The 22743-nt window shown below is 46.2% G+C and overlaps 1 protein-coding gene across 6 annotated transcripts in view; it reads right to left on the reverse strand.

Annotated features, from left to right (window-relative positions):
* The window catches only part of NFATC3 (nuclear factor of activated T cells 3), a 1265763-nt gene that overhangs the window by 735440 nt on the left and 507580 nt on the right, over positions 1–22743 (reverse strand). The window lies entirely within an intron of this gene.

Raw genomic sequence — 22743 nt, forward strand, 5'->3', positions numbered from 1 at the left:
GGGGACCTCAGATTCCAGAACACGAAGTTGATGATCTTCCCCGACTATTCTGTAGAGACCCAGAAACTAAGGAAATCTTTTGACCAAGTTAAAGCGGCTCTGCGATCACGCAGCATTCGCTAAAGTGTACTCTTCCCTGCTCGCCTAAGAGTCCAGGACGGCGAGACAACTCGCTTCTTCACCACTCCGAGAGAGGCTTCTGCCTGGCTGGACTCGCTACCACAGATTCGCTGATGATCTACCTGGTATGTGCTGTGTGACCCCTTTTGTTGTTTACTCACCATAGCCTGGGCCCAGGTCTGCGTTATCACACGAGCTTCCACATGGATGACTTACTATGTTGCACAAGCTATGCCCAGTTCAATTCATGGTGTGCGGACTTGTGGGGGGATGATCCCTACCAGGGAAATTCTAAGATAGTGCCCCTGCCAAAGAACTTGGTCAGGAGACCATTGAAATATAAAGCTTCTTCTAAATATGCTTGTTTCCTTGAGGAATGCTGGACTTCTGGTTCGGTATCTCCACCAAAAAGATGGATAGAATTTACTGTGGGGTCGCATTATGGACTACTTCCCTTCGTTTGACTTTCTAAGTCCTCACAGCCTGCTGTATCACAAGCGGAGATCTCACGTACATAAGCCGCTTGAACTACTACTCCCCCCCCCCCCCCGTGTGAAGTCTCGGGGGGGGGGTATGTTCGCCTCTTCCATGGACCCCCTGTTGCAGCCGGCGAGCTGAATAAGTTAGGGATTGAAACCCACCTCAGTTCTGGGGGGTTGGGTGGGGTAAGTTCCCCTAATGGGGCTAGTTTCATTCACCTTAGATTTTGGCATCCTTTATCTGTTAGTTTGATTTTGTTTTTGTTTGATATTTGTACTAAAAAAATTGACTCATCAGCATTGCACTATTTACAGATGTGTCCACTTTGGGTGACGGGGTCCAGTCCGGGAGCCGTGAATTCTATTGATCCTAACACTCTTCATATTCCTGGTGGTCATGTCCTCCCTTAATATCATCTCCTGGACCACCAGGGGACTGAACTCCCCGGTCAAACGTTCCCTGGTGTTCCAATTCATTAAAACCTATAACCCACATATATGTGTGCTCCAAGAGACACACCTAACAGGACGCAGGGTTCTGGCCCTAAAAAAAACATGGGTGGGACACCACTACCAATCCATGCACTCCTCATTATCTTGAGGTGTTACTATACTGGTATTGAAATCACTTCCATTTCGGCTCTTGGATTTGGCCCTGAACCCTGATGGTCGGTATGTAATTATTCATGCTAAAATATACTCTCTAACGTGGACCATTGTGGGCTTATATCTGCCTCCCCCGGCCTCCTTGCTGGTGCTCAATCAGATCACCGGCAGGATGGCCGACTTTGCATCAGACAACAATGTTATATTGGGTGATTTTTAACTGGTCCCTGACCCGGACCTTGACAGACTAACTCCTGCGGGACATCATTGCCCTGGGTTGGCTGAGTGGGCGGACACCTATGGCCTGACTGATGTCTGGAGGTGGCGTCACCCCCAGACCAGGGCATACACATGCCACTCGGCCTCTCATAGAACGTTCTCCCGCATAGACTTGGTCTTCGCAGGGAGTCAGGTCCTCCCACGGGTCACAGACATACAAATACTGCCTAGGGGAATTTACGACCAGGCACCCTTGTTGTTGTCATTGGACCTTTCCCTTGGCTCAGTAGAAAGGATATAGAGGCTCTCCAGATTTTGGATTTCAGACACTACAGTAGACTCCCAATTTAGAACGGAAATGCTTGATTTTTGGGCTGTAAACGAGGGCTTGGCTGACCCCGTAGTTGTGTGGGATGCCTTTAAAGCCATGACGAGGGGACATTACCAGACCATCATTGCCAGAGTCTGACGAGAGCGTAGGGCAGACTTAATTAAGGCTGAGAGGGAGGCGAGTAGTGCGGAGGCTCTTTTTGTTCGTACCCGAGACCCTGCGCACTATTCGCATCTACAACTCACGACTAAGGAGGTGGTTCGTCTCCGTACTTCTCTTACCCAGAAGAAAATGCTGGCTCAATCCCAACGGATTTTTGAGCAGGGAGAGCGGTCGGGTCGCTTGTTGGCCTGGCTCTCCAGGGAACAGGCAGGCGGGATGAGCATCATACATATTAGGGACTCCTCGGGACAGTTGATCCATACACCGGAAGGGATCAACTGCTGTTTTGCGGAGTACTACGAATCCCTCTATGGGTCCAGGGTGGACTATAGAGGGGAAGATCTGGTGGCATACCTAGACGACATTGATATCCCAACCCTTACTGTAACGTATCGTGACAAGCTTGATGCTCCAATCACGTCCTTAGAGATATTACAGGCTCTTAAATCAATGCAGACAGGGAAAACTCCGGGACCCGATGGCGTCCCTGTGGAGTTTTATAAACAATATGCTACGGAACTAGTCAAACTTCAGGGCCTCTTCTCTGCATCGACGCACCTCGGAAAACTCCCGGACACTATGAGCGAAGCAATCATAGTGGTGATCCCCAAGCCAGGGAAGGACCCCACGTTGTGCTCCTCGTATCGCCCTATATCCCTTCTGAATGTGGATGCAAAAGTACTAGCAAAAGTACTGGCCAACAGGCTCAATCTGGTAATTACTGCTCTCATCCACAGGGATCAAACAGGCTTCATGCCCGGGAGAGGAACTGACATTAATATCAGACGCCTCCATACCCACATAGACAGGGCCGACGAGGCGGCTAATGGAACAGTGGCCTCACTCGACGCGGAAAAGGCTTTCGACTCCGTCGAGTGGGGCTACCTATGGGAAGTGCTCTTGCGATTCGGGTGTGGCCCGGGTTTCACGAAATGGCTCCGCATGTTATATCATTGTCCTTCAGCTAGAATACGTACTAAGGGAAGCCTCTCGGGAAAGTTCCAATTGTTTCGAGGCACGCGACAGGGGTGTCCCCTCTCCCCGGGTCTATTTGCTCTGGCGATGGAGCCCCTGGCTATATTGTTGAGGGCCGAACCTGGGGTAAGGGGACTCCAGGTGGGTCCCATTGAGGAGAAATTATCACTACACGCGGACGACGCTCTGCTTTATTTAGCGGATGCGTCGTCCTCTTTGCAGACTGCACTCGAACTGATTAACCGATTTGGTGGGCACTCGGGGATTCGCATTAATTGGGACAAGTCGGTTCTTTTCCCACTCCATCCCTCGACCCCTAGAATACCTCACCCACAGCTAAAATGGGTAGATGACTTCAAATACCTGGGGATAAAAATTAGCGATAAAGTCCAAGACTACATAGATAACAATTTGCGTCCACTCATGGCACAGCTTACGGCTAGGTGTGCGGCTTGGCGTTCCCTTCCACTGACCCCTGTTGGCAGAGTCAATTTATTAAAAATGATTTACCTCCCGAAATATCTATATTTCTTCCGCAACACACCCATACCCATCCCTAAGATTTTTTTCGAAGGCTAGAGAGTCTGTTGATACACTTTGTCTGGGCTGGGAGGCCACCCAGGGTGGCCAAGCAGATCTTTTATCTCCCACTTTCGGGGGGGGGGGGGGGGGGAACGGCGCTACCAAATTTTCAAATCTACTACTGGGCAGCTGTTTTGGTCACGATTCGGTGGTGGTTCTCCCAGCCCACGCAGAATCCGGCGGTCACTCTGGAGGCAGCCATTCTGGGTTCCTTTGCTGCCCTGAGCAATCTCCCGTTTCGCGGTCTTAGGGCCAGTTTGTCCATGACAACTCCGATGCGAACCACTGTGAGGGTATGGCAGGAGGCTAGGAAAATCTATAGGAAGCCCAACTACATTTCACCCCACATGCCCCTATGGGGTAACCCTCTGCTCTCCCACTTTTACACTATACCGGACCCCTCTCTCTGGGCAAAAAAGGGAATCCTCACATTAAAACATATAGTTAAAGATGGCAGGCTTATGACTTTCCAAGCCCTGAGGCAATCCTTTGCTATCCCATCCTCCTTCCAATTCAGATACTGGCAGCTGAAGCACGCCTTTGAGGCTCAATTCCCTGCCCCCCTCACTCTGGAACCGGACTCCATTGAAAGGCTCCTGACCTCCAGCTTGATGGGGAAGCCTCTCTCAACACTATATCTATACCTTACGGTGGAGTATGATGCGAAACTAACTAAAACCTGGGAAAAGTGGAGGGTTGATATTCCCTCTTTAGACGAGGAGGAGTGGAAGGAGTGTTTAATCTCCTACATTCCTTCCATGATCACTGCAAGGGATAGGTTCATACAATTCAAGTTCCTACACAGAGCGTATTTCACCCCACAGAGATTGGCGCGCATATACCACCAAAGAGATCCCAACTGTCAGAGATGCAGACAGGAAGTGGGTTCTTTCTGGCACATGGTCTGGTCTTGTCCCAAACTAATACCCTATTGGTCAGCAGTGGCCTCCACACTGGGCAATGTCATAGGCTCAGACTTACCGGTTGATCCCCAAATACTATTGCTCAGTCATCTGGAGGATGTCGAGGGTGATAGGTATGATAAATTGTGTCTAACCTTCACATTGTACTATGCTAGGCGGGAAATTCTACTGCAATGGAAACTGGTGGAGCCTCCTACCCCGGCCTCGTGGATAAGGTCAGTGAACAAGGTACTCCCCCTGTATAGACTGACGTAGGAAAGTAGGCAATGTCCGGGGAAGTTTGACAAAATTTGGTCGTCCTGGGTGGACGCTTCTGGGGACCCTGAACCCCCAACCCCATAAGTAAGACGTGAAACGTAGTAGAGGACGTCCTGTATCTCAAGTCTATTCTTCTTATGCCCGTTTCCCTTCTTCCCCTTCCTTTCCCTCTCCCCCCCCCACCTTCCCTCCCTGCCCCCCCCTTCTCGGCTTGATTGAATACTGGGTTATTTACTTTATATTATCTAAGAACTTTAAGATGATATGAGCCATGAGAAGTATGGTTAAGTGAAAATTCTGTTGTGTGCACATCTGGAACACCTGATAAACAGTAGTTGTTTCAGGGTAAATCTCATTATTATTCTTACCGCAAGGACTGTACTAATTTCTTGTACTGTAATGCTGATTTGTTTAATAAAAATTTTCTGTTAAAAAAAAAAAGCATCTGATCAAACAGAGATCAGTTTGATCAGATGCTTTCACGGGCTGGTTATGGCCCGTTTACATTAGCCCAAAACCGGAAGTGACAAAACACTTGTCGTCGCTTCTGGTTTTTTAGACCATAGAGATGATCAAGGACGTTCTGGTACTCAGTCATCTCCATGGTAAGCTGGTGGAACCACTGGCTTCGGTTCCAGACTCCTCAGTGTGACAGGAGAATCCCGGAAGGTGGCTGGAGGCGTTTACCCCATTCCGCCACATGTACAAGCAATCCAGCTCCTTTTCACCTGCTAGGCTTGCTTTAACATTGCAGCGTATCACCGGGTGAAAAAAAACAATACCAGGTCCATGACTGCAGCTAAGGCCCCGGTATTACCACTTCAACCAGATAAAGTACGGATGCATCCTTTTGGGGGGGGGGGTTAAAAAAGAAGTATTTTTTACATGCAGTTTGGGCATACTTAAAATGTCACCCCAAAACACATTTTGCTACTCCTCCCGAGTATGGCAAGTACCATGTGTGAGACTGTCTGGACTGATTATATACCGAACATCTGTATCTTGTGTATCACACAAAACCAACTGGGTTGAAAGTGTACTATAATGGTCACCTCTACATGAGTGGTCAGGGAATATGATGTAGTGTAGTGTCACCTACCTAGCAGTCTTAAATTCTATAAGCCAAGCAAGCCTGGCCTACTGTTACGTGGCTACCCCAAAGAATGCCATGTTCACGGGCCTGGTGTCTAGCAGAAATGCAGACAGTGCGATGCGCAGATGGTCAGTTCAAGCCACAGGCACAGAAACATGGTCAGCAAACAGGCAACAGATCAGTAATGTGATTAATAAAAAGGCCAGGGTTAGCACAGACAACAGATAGAGGAAACACTGCACTGGTGTTGCGGTGATCAGGGACAATATGACTGGTGAGGCGGTGATTAGGAACAATATGAATGGTGTGGTGCTGATATGACTGGTGTGGTGGTAATTAGGAACAATATGAATGGTGTGGCACTGATTCGCCATCAGAACATCCCACTAAGTTTCAGCAACAAAATGAAACAAAAAAAAAAGCAGCTCCAGGTGAGTGAGTCTCTAGTTAAGGATTTGATAATGGTAGGAATCTTGCGCTACAGAAATAAAATGTGCAAATTTAATATTGTTAAAGCTGCTCCCCTTAAAGTGCAGTGTGCTGACTTTAGTGTAAAAGTGATGGTAGGGGGCGCTGGTGAAAGTGCTAGGCAAAAATCCTATTAATTGATAATATACTGTACATTTGTGATTAAACAAACATGATAAAGTACACAGTGCTACTTGATGAATCAAATAAAATAATACAAAAAACAACAATTGATGCTATTGGTGATACATTCATTAATCAAATAATCAGAAGTCCATATATATTCTTAGTGTTGTGATTCTTATCCATACACTGTCCAAGGCATTCTCACCGAATGGACATGACCTCTAAATAAAAAGGTCACAACAGGCTGTTTGAATAAATCAGTGGGCTTGCTGGTATGCCAATAGAGCTTTAGCTGGAAGCCTTTTCAATAAAATCCTCCTCTCTACCACAGGTAGACCGTTAAAAATAGACATCAAACGGGACCATAGCGTAATACAGTTTATTATACAAATCAAACAATTTAGCCCATTGGGCATCAGTGTAATCAAATGGAAAATCCAGAAGACCTCCCACTTGCACAGCAACCTGAAGACACCCCCTACCCTAGGTGGTCTTTTAACTCTTTAAATCGCCTGTATTTGTAGAGCTATGAGATCGCCACCATGTGATCTATTAAAGTGATTTGCAACATTTGTAGAGTGGTTCTTCTGTGTATCGTACACATGATCATAGGGCAATTCCCCCAATCATCTCGTTGTTCTGCCCACATATTGTATGTGGCAGATTTTACACGTAATCAAGTATATTAAGTACCTGGTGCTACGATTTATAAAATCTTTGGCACTATAATTTCTACCACTAACTGTAGACTTAAATCCCTCTCCCTTAATCAAACGTGGACAAGGGCAATCTTTTGTGCCACACTTATGGTTCCCCTTAAAATCAAGCCAAGTGGTCCACCGCCTACTACTAAATGTAAAATAGCTAGGGGATCAGGAGTTTGCTAAAAAGGGTGCACTTTAAACTATTCTAGCCCCACCAGAGAGGATTTGGGTATACACACTGTCATTATATAAGATTGGTAAATGGCATTCAACGATATTTTTAATCTTTCTGAACTCCATACTAAATGGAGTAGAGAACACAGGTGGTCCTTGCTTTTTAATATCACGTGTTTTACTGCCTAATAGGAGGACTCCTCTCAGTTTTTCTAGCTATATTAATGGCCCTTTTAACTGTACTGTTAGAGTAACACCTCTGCAAAAATCGATTCCTCATATTAAACACCTCCCTCTCAAAATCAGCATCCCCTGCTACATATCCTACGTAAACACAAAAATTGGCCTACAGGAAAGCCTCCAATGGTATATGCAGGATGACCAGCGTCTGCCCTTAATATACTGTTTCCAGACAAGGACTTCCTGTAAAGGTTAGTGACAACACGACCCCCACAACTTTAGAAGGTTACATCTAGAAAAATCGATGGAACAACTATCCATTTGTCCAGCAAAACCTGAGAGACTTAAAGAATTATCATTCAAATGTGACAAAAATGATCCAATGTATCCAGCTCACTGGAAGTGGGCTTCAGTCTATTAGTACCTACTTCCCTTTTATTTTTCCAGCTAGTCACCTGCAGTCTTTTAGTGTTTTGTTTTTGTTTAATAGATTTTTTCCAGCCTTAAGTGCATCTCCTGAAACCTATTAGTGCACGTTTCCCTTTCTGTGTCTCAATGGATCTCCTGCAGCTTCATACAGCCAGTAACGTTCACTTGAGGCTATACACATACAGTGCCTTGAAAGAGTATTGCAATTTTCCACATTTTGTCATGTTACAACCAAAATGTAAATGTATTTCATTGGGATTTTATGTGATCGACCAACATGAAGTGGCACATAATTGCGAAGCGGAAAGAAAATGATAAATGATTTTCAACATTTTTTACAAATAAATATGTGAAAAGTGTGGCGTGCATTTGTATTCAGCACCCTTTACTCTGATACCCCTAACTAAAATCTAGTGGAACCAATTGTCTTCAAAAGTCACCTTATTAGTACATAGAGTCCACCTGTGTGTAATTTAATCTCAGTATAAATGCAGCTGTTCTGTGAAGCCCTCAGAGGTTTTCGAAAGGCCCCAGAGGCTGCAACACCTAGGCAAGGAACTCTCCAAACAAGTAAGGGACAATTTTGCTGAGACGTACAAGTCGGGGTTAGGTTATAAAGAAATCCAAATCTTTGATGATCCCTAGGAGCACCATCAAATCTATAATAACCAAATGGAAAGAACATGGCACAACAGCAAACCTGCCAGAAGACGGCCGCACACCAAAACTCACGGACCCGGCAAGGAGGGCATTAATCAGAGAGGCAGCACAGAGACCTAAGGTAACCCTGGAGGAGCTGCAGAGTTCCACAGCAGAGACTGGAGTATCTGCACATAGGGCGACAATAAGTCATACGCTCCATAGAGTTGGGCTTTATGGCAGAGTGGCCAGAAGAAAGCCATTACTTTCAGCAAAAAACAAAATGGCATGTTTTGAGTTTGCGAAAAGGCATGTGGGAGACTTCCAAAAAGTACGGAGGAATGTGCTCCTGTCTGATGAGATTAAATTGAGCTTTTTGCCCATCAAAAAAACGCTATGTCTGGCGCAAACCCAACACATCACATCATCCAAAGAAAACCATCCCCACAGTGAAACATGGTGGTGGCAGCATCATGCTGTGAGGATGTTTTTCAGCAGTCGGGACTGGGAAACTTGTCAGAGTTGAGGGAAAGATGGATGGTGCTAAATACAGGGATATTCTTGAGCAAAACACGTACTACTCTGTGTGTGATTTGAGGCTAGGACAGAGGTTCACCTTCCAGCAGAACAATGACCCCAAACACACTGCTAAAGCAACACTTGAGTGGTTTAAGGGGAAACATGTAAATGTGTTGGAATGGCCTAGTCAAAGCCCAGACACCAATCATTCCAGTGGTAAGATGTGGCAAGCTCACAGAGACTTATCCAAAGTGACTTGGAGCTGTGATAGCCGCAAAAAGTGGCTCTACAAAGTATTGACTTTAGGGGGGTGAATAGTTATGCACATTGACTTTTTCTGTTATTTTGTCCTATTTGTTGTTTGCTTCACAATAAAAAAAAAAAAGAAGAAAAAACATCTTCAAAGTTGTGGGCATGTTCTGTAAATTAAATGATGCAAATCCTCAAACAATCCATGCTAATTCCAGGTTGTGAGGGAACAAAAAACACAAAAAATGCCAAGGGGAGTTAATGAATACTTTTGCAAGGCACTGTATGTGAGACCCCTGTGTACTACAGTAGCAGGGCAACAGATCAGTCCAAGCGGTAGGCAAAAGTATAGTCGATAAAACAGGCAAATGAATCCAAACCATAGGAAGACGCGTAGTTGATAAAATGGGATTTTTGTAAAATCAATTTCTCTGAGTTCGACGGACACAGCGCCTCCTTAATCTTGACCATTGGGTGATATCGCTTCTGCAGGAGTAGGACTAGGCAGAACATAAAACTTGGGCCGTCCTCAGTCAGTATATAATCCCCTCCCTGTCTAGGTATACAGTTTAGTAGCAAGCAGTAATAGAAGTATCAAAAACTCCATAGAGGGGTGGGTGCTGTGTCCGTTGAACTCTGAAAAATGGATTTTACGGTGAGTACAAAAATCCCATTTCCTCCTTCGTTCATCGATAGACACAGCGCTTCCTTAATCTTGACCATTGGGACGTCCAAAAGAAAAATGCGGGATGGGGAAAATAACTCAAGGCTAAAAAGATAGACTCCCAAAAATTGATGCGAAAGTTTGTCACCATCCCTGAACAGTACAAGAAGAACCTCAAACAAGTGGGATTTTACGGGCAAAATCAAATTAGATTAGGAAAATGATATTACTTACAAATAAATTTTATTGTACAAAATAGTATAAAAGAGACAAAAACAAAAATACAAAAACAGTCATAAAAAATATCATTACAATGTATTACAGTGATGGCAAAAAATCCCACTACACAGATGCTCCTTATCCATGAGTGAGAATTCAACGCGTTTCGAAATAGTTAAAGATATAGTCTTCCTCAGGGACAATTTTTGCCATTTCTGAAAAGTACAAAATATAATATGAATTACATACATATATCTTATCACATGCATCTAAAGCCTGTGCTGAAATATATGAAAAACTTACAAATCAAAAAGAGAATTTCTATGCTCCATCGGACATCCACTCAGTCTGTGTAAGCCTTTTATCATGCAAAAGGAACTTTAAGTCCAAAAGAGGCATCAAATTAGAATGCCTTGAAGAAACTAGAGACAGCAAAGATGCGGAGATCTGCAAGAAAAAAAAGTGATTGGACACGGCTGATCACAATGTAAATAGGAAGAGCTGGTGATCGGCTTTTCCTCACTCGCGTCTGACAGACACGAGTAGAGAAGAGCCGATTGGCTGCTCTCCTGACAGGGGGGGTCTGTGCTGATTGTTTATCAGCACAGCCCCCCCTCGGATCTCACCCAGGACCACCAGGGAAGCCGCCCAGGACCACCAGGGAAGCCATCCACACTGGACCACCAGGTATGCCCCCTAGACCCTCAGGGAAATACTAATCTGTGCCCAGGCAGCTGCCAATCAATGCCCAGGCAGCTGCCAATCAGTGCCCACTCACAATGCCTACCACTGCCAGTGCCACCAGGAATGCTTATCAGTGCCTCATATCAGTGCCCAGTATCAGTGCCCAGTATCAGTGCCGCCTATCAGTGCCCATCAGTGCCACCCATAAGAACCCATCTTTGCAGCCTTTCAGAGCCCAGTGTCACCTATCAGTGCCCACCAGTGCCACCCATGAGTGCCCACCAGTACCACCTATGAGTGCCCATCAGTGCCGCATATCAGTGCCACATATCGGTGCCCATCGTCAGTGCCCGCTCATTGGTGCCACCTCATCAGTGCCTATCAGTGCCCATCAGTGAAAGAGAAAACTTACTTATTTACAAAAATTTCTTAACAGAAACAAAAGCAAAACTTTTATTTTTTTCAAAATGTTTGGTTTATTTTTATTTGTTTTGCAAAAAATTAAAATCACAGAGGTGATCAATTACTACCAAAAGAAAGCTCTATTTGTGGGAACAAAATGATAAAAATTTAGTTTGGGTACAATGTTGTATGACCGTGCAATTGTCATTCAAACTGTGATAGCACTGAAAGCTGAAAATTGGTCTGGACAGGAAGGTGTATAAGTGCCCAGTATTGAAGTGGTTAAACTGCAAAATCTTGCGGCCAAAAGAAGCATCCACAGATGCCACCTACCTATACTTTATAGAATTTAGTGAAGTGCCCACCTTGCAAACCTGTGATATTGACGCTTGATAACGGAAGGCCCCAGAAGTACTAAGCGCTCAAAAACAATGCGCCGTGCCAGGGAAAGGAGGACCCCGACCTTTAATAGAATAGGTCTCAGTCCCCGTCTGTCTGATCCATCTGGAGATGGTAGCAGAAGAAGCAGCCAGCCCTTTCCTTGGTCCTTTTGTTTAATATGGTAAAGTTAAAAACACTGCTTTAATTTTAGTGTTTTTAACTTTACCATTTTAAAAGCCGAGTTACACTAGGACGGCTTTGCGCTCTCTTCTTTTGTGTTTCGCCTTCAACATAGTAGGGATCACTGATCCCGCCAAACCCTCATCTCTCAGTACCTGGCTTTCAATGGCTAGGCCATTAAAACCAGCAACTGTAAAGCAGGATGGTCAATCCGCCCTTGTAACAACTGGTCCTCTCTGAGAGGTACCTCCCAAGGGACGTTTATGGCCCCCAGAATGACCAGAAGACTTTCGCCCTCGGTCCTTCACAGGCACTGCAGAAGAGGAAGGTGTTGGCCCTGCAGTGGCACTAGGACAACTGCGGCGTCTACCAGAGGAACCCATGAGATTGCCACGTGTCTCAGTTACTTCCTGTTGAACTAAACCTGGTGAAGGAGCATAAGTTTGAGTAGAAAAAAAAAAAAAAAAAACACGACTACCCTGGTCAGTATTAAATCCAGAGTCTGACCCAGGTAATTAAATTTCCTGGACGGTGATAGAGGGGATTGTGGGTAGTTTGGATGTCATCTGAACCTTTGCAGGAACTATATCCCCACAAAGACTGTCAGGAAGGGCTAGCCAGTACCCAAGATGGCGGCCGAAGAAGACGGCCTGTGACCTCAGCCTCTGTCAGAACACCTCCGGTGCATTTGCGCGCATTGCCAAGAAGGGCATGCCAGTACTCGAGATAGGAATTCAAGACAGTCTGATTGTTCAGTCAGAATGCCATTGCGCCAGCGCGTGCTAACGCACGTGCACACCAGTGTGCACGCACCCTGTGACAGCTTTTGGCACCCAACAGGCTATTTAAACTCAGTTAGTGCCTAGACCCAGTGCTGTCTGTTCTACAGCGTTCCTGTGTATTCCTGTTTGCCTGCATCTGATACCTGTACCCGTTATCTGACCCGGCTTGCCTTCTACTCTGCTGTTTGCTGCCTGCATCTGACCCAGCTTGTTCTGACCACTGCCTCTGCCTGCCCCTTCTACTACCTTATTGCCAGCCAATCACCGACCCGGCCTGTGTCCTGACTACGCTTTTGCCTCCGCACCTGCTCCTGACGTGCCCGCCAGTGTATGACCCGGGCCTGCTTGTACCTGCCTTCTCTGCTATCTGGAGAATCCTGCTGAACTACCATTCCACGGTCTGTGACCCATCAGGCACTCGTGCGACTCTGCACTCCTGTGCCTCCTGTCTGCTCTACCAGGGGGCCCCGAGTCAGAGAGGTAAGATAGGCCGTCCCCTGCATATGAGGCTCTACCGTCAGGTACGTGACAGAGACTCAGGGCCCCCTGAAGCGGACAAACTCTGCCTCTTTTCTATGGTACCCCAAAAGGATCAATTTGTGGATCCCCTTGACACTCACGAAGGAGGTCCACGAAGCTGGAAACCAGCAAAGATGTCCCTTCACCTCAATTATGGGTAAGGGCAGACCTTCATGCTGAAGAGGTTTTATCTGCGGGACTGGAGAAACCAGCTTTAGGCTTACCAGACCAAGGTTGCTTGGAACCTCCCGGGAAAGACTGGAGAGATCCGTTTGCCTTGTCTGCAGGGGGAGCCCCTAATAATTTCTTATGGGCTGAGAAGGAAGGCACACGTTTGCAAGGGCCCTTCACTTTCTTAGACTGTGGCAGGAAGGTACTCTTCCCCCGTGACACCCTTAATGATGTCATCCAGGGTAGCCCCAGGCAGGCGATCGCCTTGAAAGGTCAGAACAACAAGAGCTTTCTTAAAGGCTTGGTCTGCAGACCAGTTAAGCCACAGCACACGTCTAATCACTACCGCTGAAACGGAAAGTTTGGACAGCAGGGGAGTCGCATCCAAAGATGCATCACATATAAACTGCAGCCCTTGGACCAACTGGAACCTGCTCATTCCCCAGACCTTGGCGCAAAAGCTTGGCCCATTCAGTCAGTGTCTGAGACACCAGGGCTGAGGCCAGGACCGGTCACATTGCCAAACCTGCCATAGTGAACATGCTGCACGCCACAGACTCTGCTTTCCTATCGGCCAGGTGTTTATAGGAAGGGGAATCCTCTACTGGAATCATGGTTGCTCTATTCAACCTGGAAATCGGATGGTCCACCACTGGTGGACTGGTCTATTTTTTTTTAAAAGGGATTCCTCAAAGGGGTAACATACTGTAAAGCGTTTAGGGACTACAAAAGGTTGCTTTGGTTGCCCCCACTCCTTACAGACAAACTTGTCAAAATATGGCAGATAAGGAAACACCTTAGCTGCATGAGGTGCCTTGTGTGTACCAAAAGGGACAGCCATACCAGTGGCCACGTTAGCCACATCCTTCATTTTTAATGTCCCACGCACCGCAGTAACAAGTGTGTCCACCAGCATTTTTTCCTTCACACCTGCGACTGTGGAGAAGTCATTGTCACTATCGGATGGATCAGGGAGCGTGGTATCAAGTCCCACTGGAGGGGCCACATTCATGGCAGCATCAGACTCAGAGTCAGATGAGACAGACTGAGCAGGAGAAGGCGGAGGATGCTTCCTGCCTGACCTTTGCCCACACGCCACTTCCACCTGGGATACTAGGGACTCTAGGACCACTGTCAGTGCATTAACAGGGAGCTGGGGTTCCGAGGGACCAGGCGCCCCCAAAAGGGGATCAGTGCGACCCTAAGGCCCCATGGAATAAGGGAGACCCTGCAGCACAAAAGGAGTTTTGGCACTGCTATGGACCCACCTAAAGGTGCTTGCTGGTAAAAAGAAGGGACCCCCAGGGACTCCTCACCACCAGACTGGAACACTCAGCATGCCATCTGCCTCTCTTAAGTATGTATCCCAGGGGGAAGAGGAGGGGCCCGGAAGCTCTGCAGATCATGTGACCTGCTCGGTCTGTCTCTGCCCAGCTGTTTGTCTCCAGCATCATGCCAAACCAAGGGAAAATGGCCACCGGCCGTGACATCATGGGCTACACCAACACGGCCGCCGGCCGAAGACCAAGCCAGACTAAGGGAAAATATTCCCAGAGCACACTGGGGGGTCCCAATGCACCCTCTGCATTGGGACCCCCCCCATCAGGTACTCTACCCACACTGGTACACAAGCCCCCCCCAGGGAACCCCCACAGAGGGGGGATGGGGAAAATCTTGCACTGGGACCCCCCATGGCTCCAGGCACTGCAGCCCCACCTGGCAAGGCAGTATACAAAGCAGCACGTGTCCCACCTCAGGGAACACTCAGAGGGGGGATGGAGAGGAGACAGGGGGAAACCCAGCTTAACTGAAGGATGGGAGGAGGGATCCTGCAGGCAAGTCTGACCATCTCTGAAGAGTACCCGCTTCCACCCCACCCCCACACAGAAGGAGGGAGGACTGTATTTACCCTTCCATGGATGTGGGTCCAGACAGGACCCTCGCCACCAAAATGGGGGGCTGTCGGCCAGAGGGACGCTGCGACTTAGACTAAAGCCCGGTCGTATGCAACCCTGTGAGACATTTAACTCGCGGGCCAGCCTCTGTCCGTTGAGGCTATGTGGCGGCCAACCTAGCACATAGCTGCAGTCTCTGCACACGCTCACTGGCTGGACTGGGGAGACCACTGGATCTAAATTATCCAGCCTGTCACCCAGCCAGGCAGCTGATTGTAGATCTTCCAGGAGATGCATGGCAGGAATAAAAAAAAAAATTGCTAGGACCAAAAAGATGCCAGCAAGGAGCTAGGTCCTTACTCCTGACTAGACAGAAAAAAATCTGAATACATAGAGCAGGGAGGGGGTTATATACTGACTGAAAACGGCCCATGGGGCGCAGCCAATTTTATGTTCTGCCTAGTCCTACTCCTGCAGAGGTAATATAACCCAATGGTCAAGATAAAGGACGCGTTGTGTCCGTCCAACGAAGGAGAAAACAGGCAAGGGTCAGTTCGCATGGAAGGCAGTGGCATGGTGGTTATTTGAGGAAGCATGGAAAATGGTCAGCACAGGTGATAAAAATGGGCAAATGGTTAAAAATATGGACTAATATTTTAGGGATGTGTGAAAGTCTGAAGCATTCAACAATGCAAAGGCCGGGTTGGGAGGAACACTGGGGACAATGGTAGCTGGCATCTCTTCAAAATCCTCTTTTGCCGCACACGCAACATCTTTTTTGCCATCTTCGGCCTGCTTCAGATGCTGGAATGTTGTCTGGAAAGTGGCGCTCATGAAGTCGGCTAACCGCATCAGAGCGATGGTTTTCTGGGGGGGTCTTTGTTGATAGATAAGGGACGTGACAACTTCTTTGATGAATTTTAGGAAGAGGGTGGGGCTTTCCGTGGATTTGGTGTAGACTATATATGCATTATACAGTAAATGTCCAAATGCATGAGATAAATTGCTACTTTCTTGTACCAGAAATGGGACCTCCTTATTGCCAAATAGGGCTGAAGCATTTGGTCACTGAAATCCCCCCCCATGTAGATTGTAATCTTGGACACATGTTGGCTTTTCAATGACACCTTGTCTCCTTTGAACCTCAACTGTAGTGTCATCATGGACACTCTGTCTGGCCCTTTTGCTAGGATTATTATTGCTAGCTGGTCTGAAAAGGGTACCAGGGACTCATCTACACATATATGCTGATCGGGGACATAGAGTTTTGCAAATCATTGGGAAAATACATTTTATGAGTGGGCGAATTTTACATAATTTATCATAATTTGGATATTTCGGGAAAGGCACTGGGTATTGTCGCTGAAATGAAGGAAGCGCTTAATTATCTCCTATCGGGACCTGGACATTACGACAGAATAAATGGGCATGTGGTGGATGGGGTTGGTGGACCAGTAGGCATGTCCTTAATTTTTTTTTATAAGCCCCATGTTTATGGTGAGGCCTATAAACAATTTAAACTCCTCCAACGCCAAATCTCTCCACTCAAACGGACAGGCATGATGATTGGGGGTTGTTGGCAATATAGTGCTGGGCATATAAATTGGTCTGGTCCACCATGAATTGCAGCAAAGTGTTGGGCAAAAACAGATGAAATTTTGGGTAACAGCCTGCACACTTGGCTGTGAAGTGAAAGGGGGAATAATTGCTGATCCCGAGTCGGAAGGCAGCCATGTTGGGTTGGCAAGATCATCTAGCAGGTATGCAGCGGCCCTTGCTCTTGGGGGACATAACACTCCAGTGCTGGTGGTTGGGGGATTTGACGTTCCTGTGCTGGTACTTGGGCGTGATACTGCAGAGCTGGTATTGGGCCTGGGCATTTGTTCCCGGGCCTATCACTGGCAGCAGCACTGGGGCCTGGGCATTTGTTCCCGGAGCCTATCGCTGGTGGCCACGCTGGTACTGGGCCTGGGAATTTGTTCTGGGGGCCCATCGCTGGCAGCAGTGCTGGTACTGGGCCTGGGAATATGATCCTAGCTGCTGGCGGCTGCCTGGTTTCCAGAGTGCTGTGCCCTTTTAGGAGGGACCCATTCTTCCTCCAATTAATTTGTCGATCCGCTGCTATCAAATGGTTCAAATGCTGAATTTAATTCTGAATTGGAATCTGATGAGAACTGCCCGCTGCTCTCAACAGCCATGGAGAGGATCTGGAATGTCTCCTCACTGCTATATACTTTTTTGAACATGAGGCTGATAGCTGTGTGACAGGTGGCAGGTGACTTTCACCGATAGGTGATGACGACGTGACTGGCGACGGTCACTGATGGGCGACTGGCGACGGTCACTGATGGGCGACGGTCACTGATGGGCGACTGGCGACGGTCAATGATGGCAGTCTCTTATGTGACAGGTGCACTTTATGGGCAATTATGGGCGACAGGTGCACTGTATGGGTGATGATGGGCACCGATGTGGTGACCGTTGGGTGACAGGTGAGCTTGGTGCAGTACACTGGCAATACACAGATCTGTACCTCACTGCTCCTGGTTCTACTCTCCTCACACTGGAAACGGTGTGTGAGGAGGGAAGAGCCGGTAACAGCTAGTTACCGATCTGTGTTTACATTTATGATCGGCTGCGAATGGATCACAGCCGATCACGTGGTAAACAGCCGCTGTGTTGGTAAAACATTGACTGTTTACCCCCGAGTTGTGTCTCGGTGACACGCCACCAACAGTACAGGGCTGCGCGCGATTGGCCCTGTTTGAATGGACATCATAAGACGTCCGTCCAGAACGAGAGTCGCCCCCCCACACCCATTTGACGGTAGGTGGGCGGCAAGCGGTTAAGTATGCTATGCTGTCTGAGATATAACTTGTTAAAATGACAACTGTGAAAATAAAAAACTTATTTAATTACTTATTTTTCCAAAAACATTGTGGTAAAAATTACAACTTTAAAATGCGTCATCATGTGTCTTACCCAATACCTTGGACGGTCTACTTTCCAAAAAGGGGTAATTTTGGGGGTATTTGTACAGCCTTGGAATTTTAGGGCCTCAAGAAATGATAGGTAGTCAGTACATCAGGACTAATCAATTTTCAAATATATATACACCATGGTTTGTAGACTCAACCTTCAAACAGAATAAATAATATATCCCATTTGTTTTTTGCTACCAAAGAAAGGTAGCAGAATACATTTAAGCACAAAATTTCTTAGTTTTTTTTGTTTTTATAACAAAGGAAGAGAACTTTTGCTGTCCCCTCAAAATAACTTAACACAGTCATTAATTTCTAAACCGCTGGCAACAAAAGTGAGTACACCCCTAAGTGAAAATGTCCACCTCATGGCAAAGAACTCTGAGGATCTGAAAAAAAGAATTGTTGCTCTACATAAAGATGGCCTAGGTTATAAGAAGATTGCAAAGACCCTGAAACTGAGCTGCAGCACGTTGGCCAAGACCATAAAGCGGTTTAACAGGACAGGTTCCACTCAGAACAGGCCTCGCCATGGTCCACCAAAGAAGTTGAGTGCGCATGCTCAGCATCATATCCAGAGGTTGGTCTTTGGGAAATAGATGTTTGAGTGCTGACAGCATTGCTGCAGAGGTTGAAGGGGTGGGGGGTGGGGGGGGTCAGCCTGTCAGTGCACAGACCATACACTGTATTAAATTTGTCTGCATGGCTGTCGTCCCAGAAGGAAGCCTCTTCTAAAGATGATGCACAAGAAAGCCTGCAAACATTTTGATGAAGACAAGCAGACTAAGGACATGGATTACTGGAACCATGTCCTGTGGTCTGATGAGAGCAAGATAAACTTATTTGGTTCAGATGGTGTCAAGTGTGTGTGGCAGCAACCAGGTGAAGAGTACAAAGACAAGTGTGTTTTGCCTACAGTCAAGCATGGTGGTGGGAGTGTCATGGTCTGGGGCTGCATGAGTGCTGCCGGCACTGGGGAGCTGCAGTTCATTGAGAGAACCATGAATGCCAACATCTACTGTGACATACTGAAGCAGAGCATGATCCCCTCCCTTCGGAGACTGGGCGGCAGGGCAGTATTCCAACATGATAAGGACCCCAAACACACCTCCAAGATGACCACTGCCTTGCTAAAGAAGCTGAGGGTAAAGGTGATGGATTGGCCAAGCATGTCTCCAGACCTAAACCCTACTGAACATCTGTGGGGCATCCTCAAATGAAAGGTAGAGGAGTTTTGTGATGTTGGAGGATTCCACTGGCAACCAGTGAAGCTCTGGTGAACTCCATGCCTAAGCAGTGCTGGAAAATAATGGTGGCAACACAAAATATTGACACTTTGGGCCCAATTTAGACATTTTTACTTAGGGGTATACTTACTTTTGTTGCCAGCGGTTTAAACATTAATGGCTGTGTGATGCGTTATTTTCAGGGGACAGCAAACTTACACTGCTATACAAGCTGTACACTCACTACTTTACATTGTAGCAAAGTGTCATGTCTTCAGTGTTGTCACATGAAAAGATATAATAAAATATTTACAAAAACGTGAGGGGTGTACTCACTTTCGTGAGATACTGTGCAAGCAAAAAACTGGGGGATCCATATTGTTTAAAACTGTATACCAATTTATTAGTAAACAAGAAGCTAGCCACTTACAAGGTTAAAAGTGCAAATAAGTGCTTAGATAAAAAATACTGTATCCTCTTTTTGGCGTGCGTGGCGACATCACAATCCTAAGCTCCACCCTGCACGTTTCGTCAGGGTTGATGTCGTTGGGGGCATAGAGGGCATAGAGGTCACGCTCGTCACCACCCCATATAAATAGTCCACTCGAGAAAGGAGAATAATGTAGCCAAATCAATTTATGGGCTATCCAAGCCTCGCTTCAGTTTTCAAAATGGCCACGTTATATGTAAAAAGAATAACCAAGCCTAACTATGGTGTTCCATCCCAAATTATCTAATCAAGCCTTACTCTGATTTTCAAAATGGCCATGGTACATCTAAGGCAGGCATATCCAAAGTCGGGCCCGCGTGCCAGATGCAGCCCAAGTTCCCGTTTCATGCGGCCCCCACTTGTAATTTGCCTGTGGCCCCCAAGCTCCGCTCAGGGTAAAGATGAGCTTGTTTTTTATTTTGAATATATATATTCTCTTTATCCCCTGACAAATCCCTGAGCACAACTCAGGGTAAGGATGAGCTGGGGTGTGCTTGCAAGTCCATGTGCCAGAGCCCACTAGGAAGCGGACAGCAATCATAGGCACCGAGACGTTTCCTGGTAAGCAGCTGCAGAGCTCAGGAAATGTCTCAATGCCTGTGATTGGCGGCAGCGCTGCGTGCTGTCAGATTCCTAGCAGGCTCGGGCACATTGACTTGTGAACACGTCCAAGCTCATTCTTACCCTGAGCAGCGCTTGGGGATTTGTCAAGGAATAAAAATATATATATTTAAAAAAAAAAAACAAGCTTATCCTTACCCTGAGCGGAGCTTGGGGGCCACAGAAGATATATCAAGGCAAATTACAAGAGAGGGCCGGATTTGTAAGTAGCGTTTTAAATTTTAAAGTAAGAGAATTCTTGTTGGGCAGTGCTCGGACGAACACACTTAGACCAAAACCTTTGGCACTGCGCTCACATAATCCCTTCCTCTTCTGGTCAATTTCTAAAATGGCCACTGTAAATAAGAAAAGGAAAGTGAGGGCCGCCACTTCCAGGAAAGGTGGAAAGTGGAATATTTCTTCACTGAAATACGGAGTCACTGTGTTTGTCTGTGGCTGTTTAGAAGGAATTTAATGTCAAGAGACACTACCAGTCGTGACATAGCACATACAAAAAGCTAACAGGGCGCGACCTGTTGAAGCAACTTGAAGCGGTTTTAATGTAACAATAGCAATTTTTCACAAGAGCCCATGAGTCAAATTAATATGACACAAGGGTGAGCTATGAGGTGGCAATGTTAATTGCTACAAATTGATAAAGTCATACTCAGCAAAAGATTTGCAAAGAATGCGTTATGAAAATGATTGAGGATATCTGTCCCGAGAAGAAGCAAGAGTTTGCCCACACTTGCCTGGCTCGTAACACTGTAGCACGAAGACTTGAAGAGATTTCATCAGCTATTAAGAGACAGTTGGCGTCCAAAGGAGTGGATTTCGACTTCTTTTCAGTAGCCTATGATGAAAGTATGAAACTATCTGACATAGCTCAGTTGCTGATTTTTATGAGAGGGTGGACGATGAAATGAATGTGATTGAAGAGCTACTTGACCTCCAGAGCCTTACAAACCAAACAATAGAAAAAGATTTATTTGTTTCTGTTAGTTCCGCCATAGATGATATGAAACTGCCTTGGAACAAAGTTACTGGGATTATTACTGATGGGGCACCTGCCATGGCTGGTGAACGAACTAGATTATCAACCCTAATCTGTAACAAGGTGATCAAAGGAAGAAAAGCTATTAAACTCCATTGTATCATTCCTTAACAAGTTCTCTGCTAAACATCTCAAATATGATCAAGTTATGAAACCGGTGGTTAAGACTATTAATTTTATTCCCTCTAAACCCCTGTGCCCCCGCCAGTTTAAACAGTTTCTACTGGACATCCAGGCTGAATATGAAGATGTTTTATATATGTAAGATGGCTCAGTCAGGGGTCTGCACTGCAGCGTTTCTACCCTCCCAGCAAGGAAATCAGAGCATTCTTGGAAACAAAAAGGGACAACCGATGCAATTACAATCTGATCCTATTTGGCTGGTTGATTTGGAGTTTCTAGTTAACATAACAAAGTATCTGAATGTACTGAACATGAGACTTCAGGGGAAAGATGCAGGGGTGAATCAGCTTTATTCACACCTCAAAGCCTTTGTAACAAAGCTGCAACTTTTCATAAGGCAGTTGTCACAAACACAGCCCAATACAACACATTTTTCAGCGTTGCAGGAAATAATGAACAGTTTTTCACAGGACAATACCAGTGCACAAACAAGCAGGTATGCAGTAGACATCACATCTCTGGCTGGGGAGTTTAAACGGCGCTTTCATTATTTTACAGCTATGGAAAAGGAGATCAGCCTTTTCTCCCCTCCATTCTCTGTTGAACCCAATGATGCTCCAGATCAGCTGCAGCTCGAGCTCATTGAGCTACATTGTGACAGCGAGTTTTGCAGTCATCACCAACCGCTCTCTCTTGTGAACTTTTACCGCCAACTGGATAAGAGCTGGTTTCAGGAGATTCAAACATTGGCTAAGAAAATGCTGAGCTTGTTTGGTTCAACATATATGTGAGAGAAGACATTCTCTGCTATGAACTTTAACAAGAACCACGCGAGGACAAGACTAAGCGACTCTCACCTGCGTGACATTTTGCGCATCAAAACCACTGTCTTTGAATCAGACCTAGCCTATGTGCTACAGTCCAGATCTCAATTTCAGCCTTCACATTACTGCAGGTAAGTTTTTTTTTTTTCAATTGAGATGAATATATTGTAAAATCTCAGTTAATGTCAGTTGGTCTAAATCAGTTATGAATATATTTGGACAAGACATGTATACTTGGTGTTATGTTCCTGTTCATATTTTTTTTAACTTAAAGTGGAGTTCTACCCAAAAATGGAACTTCCACTTTTTGGA

Source organism: Aquarana catesbeiana, linkage group LG11 (assembly GCF_042186555.1).
Source record: "Aquarana catesbeiana isolate 2022-GZ linkage group LG11, ASM4218655v1, whole genome shotgun sequence".
In the NCBI taxonomy this organism is placed as follows: Eukaryota; Metazoa; Chordata; class Amphibia; order Anura; family Ranidae; genus Aquarana; species Aquarana catesbeiana.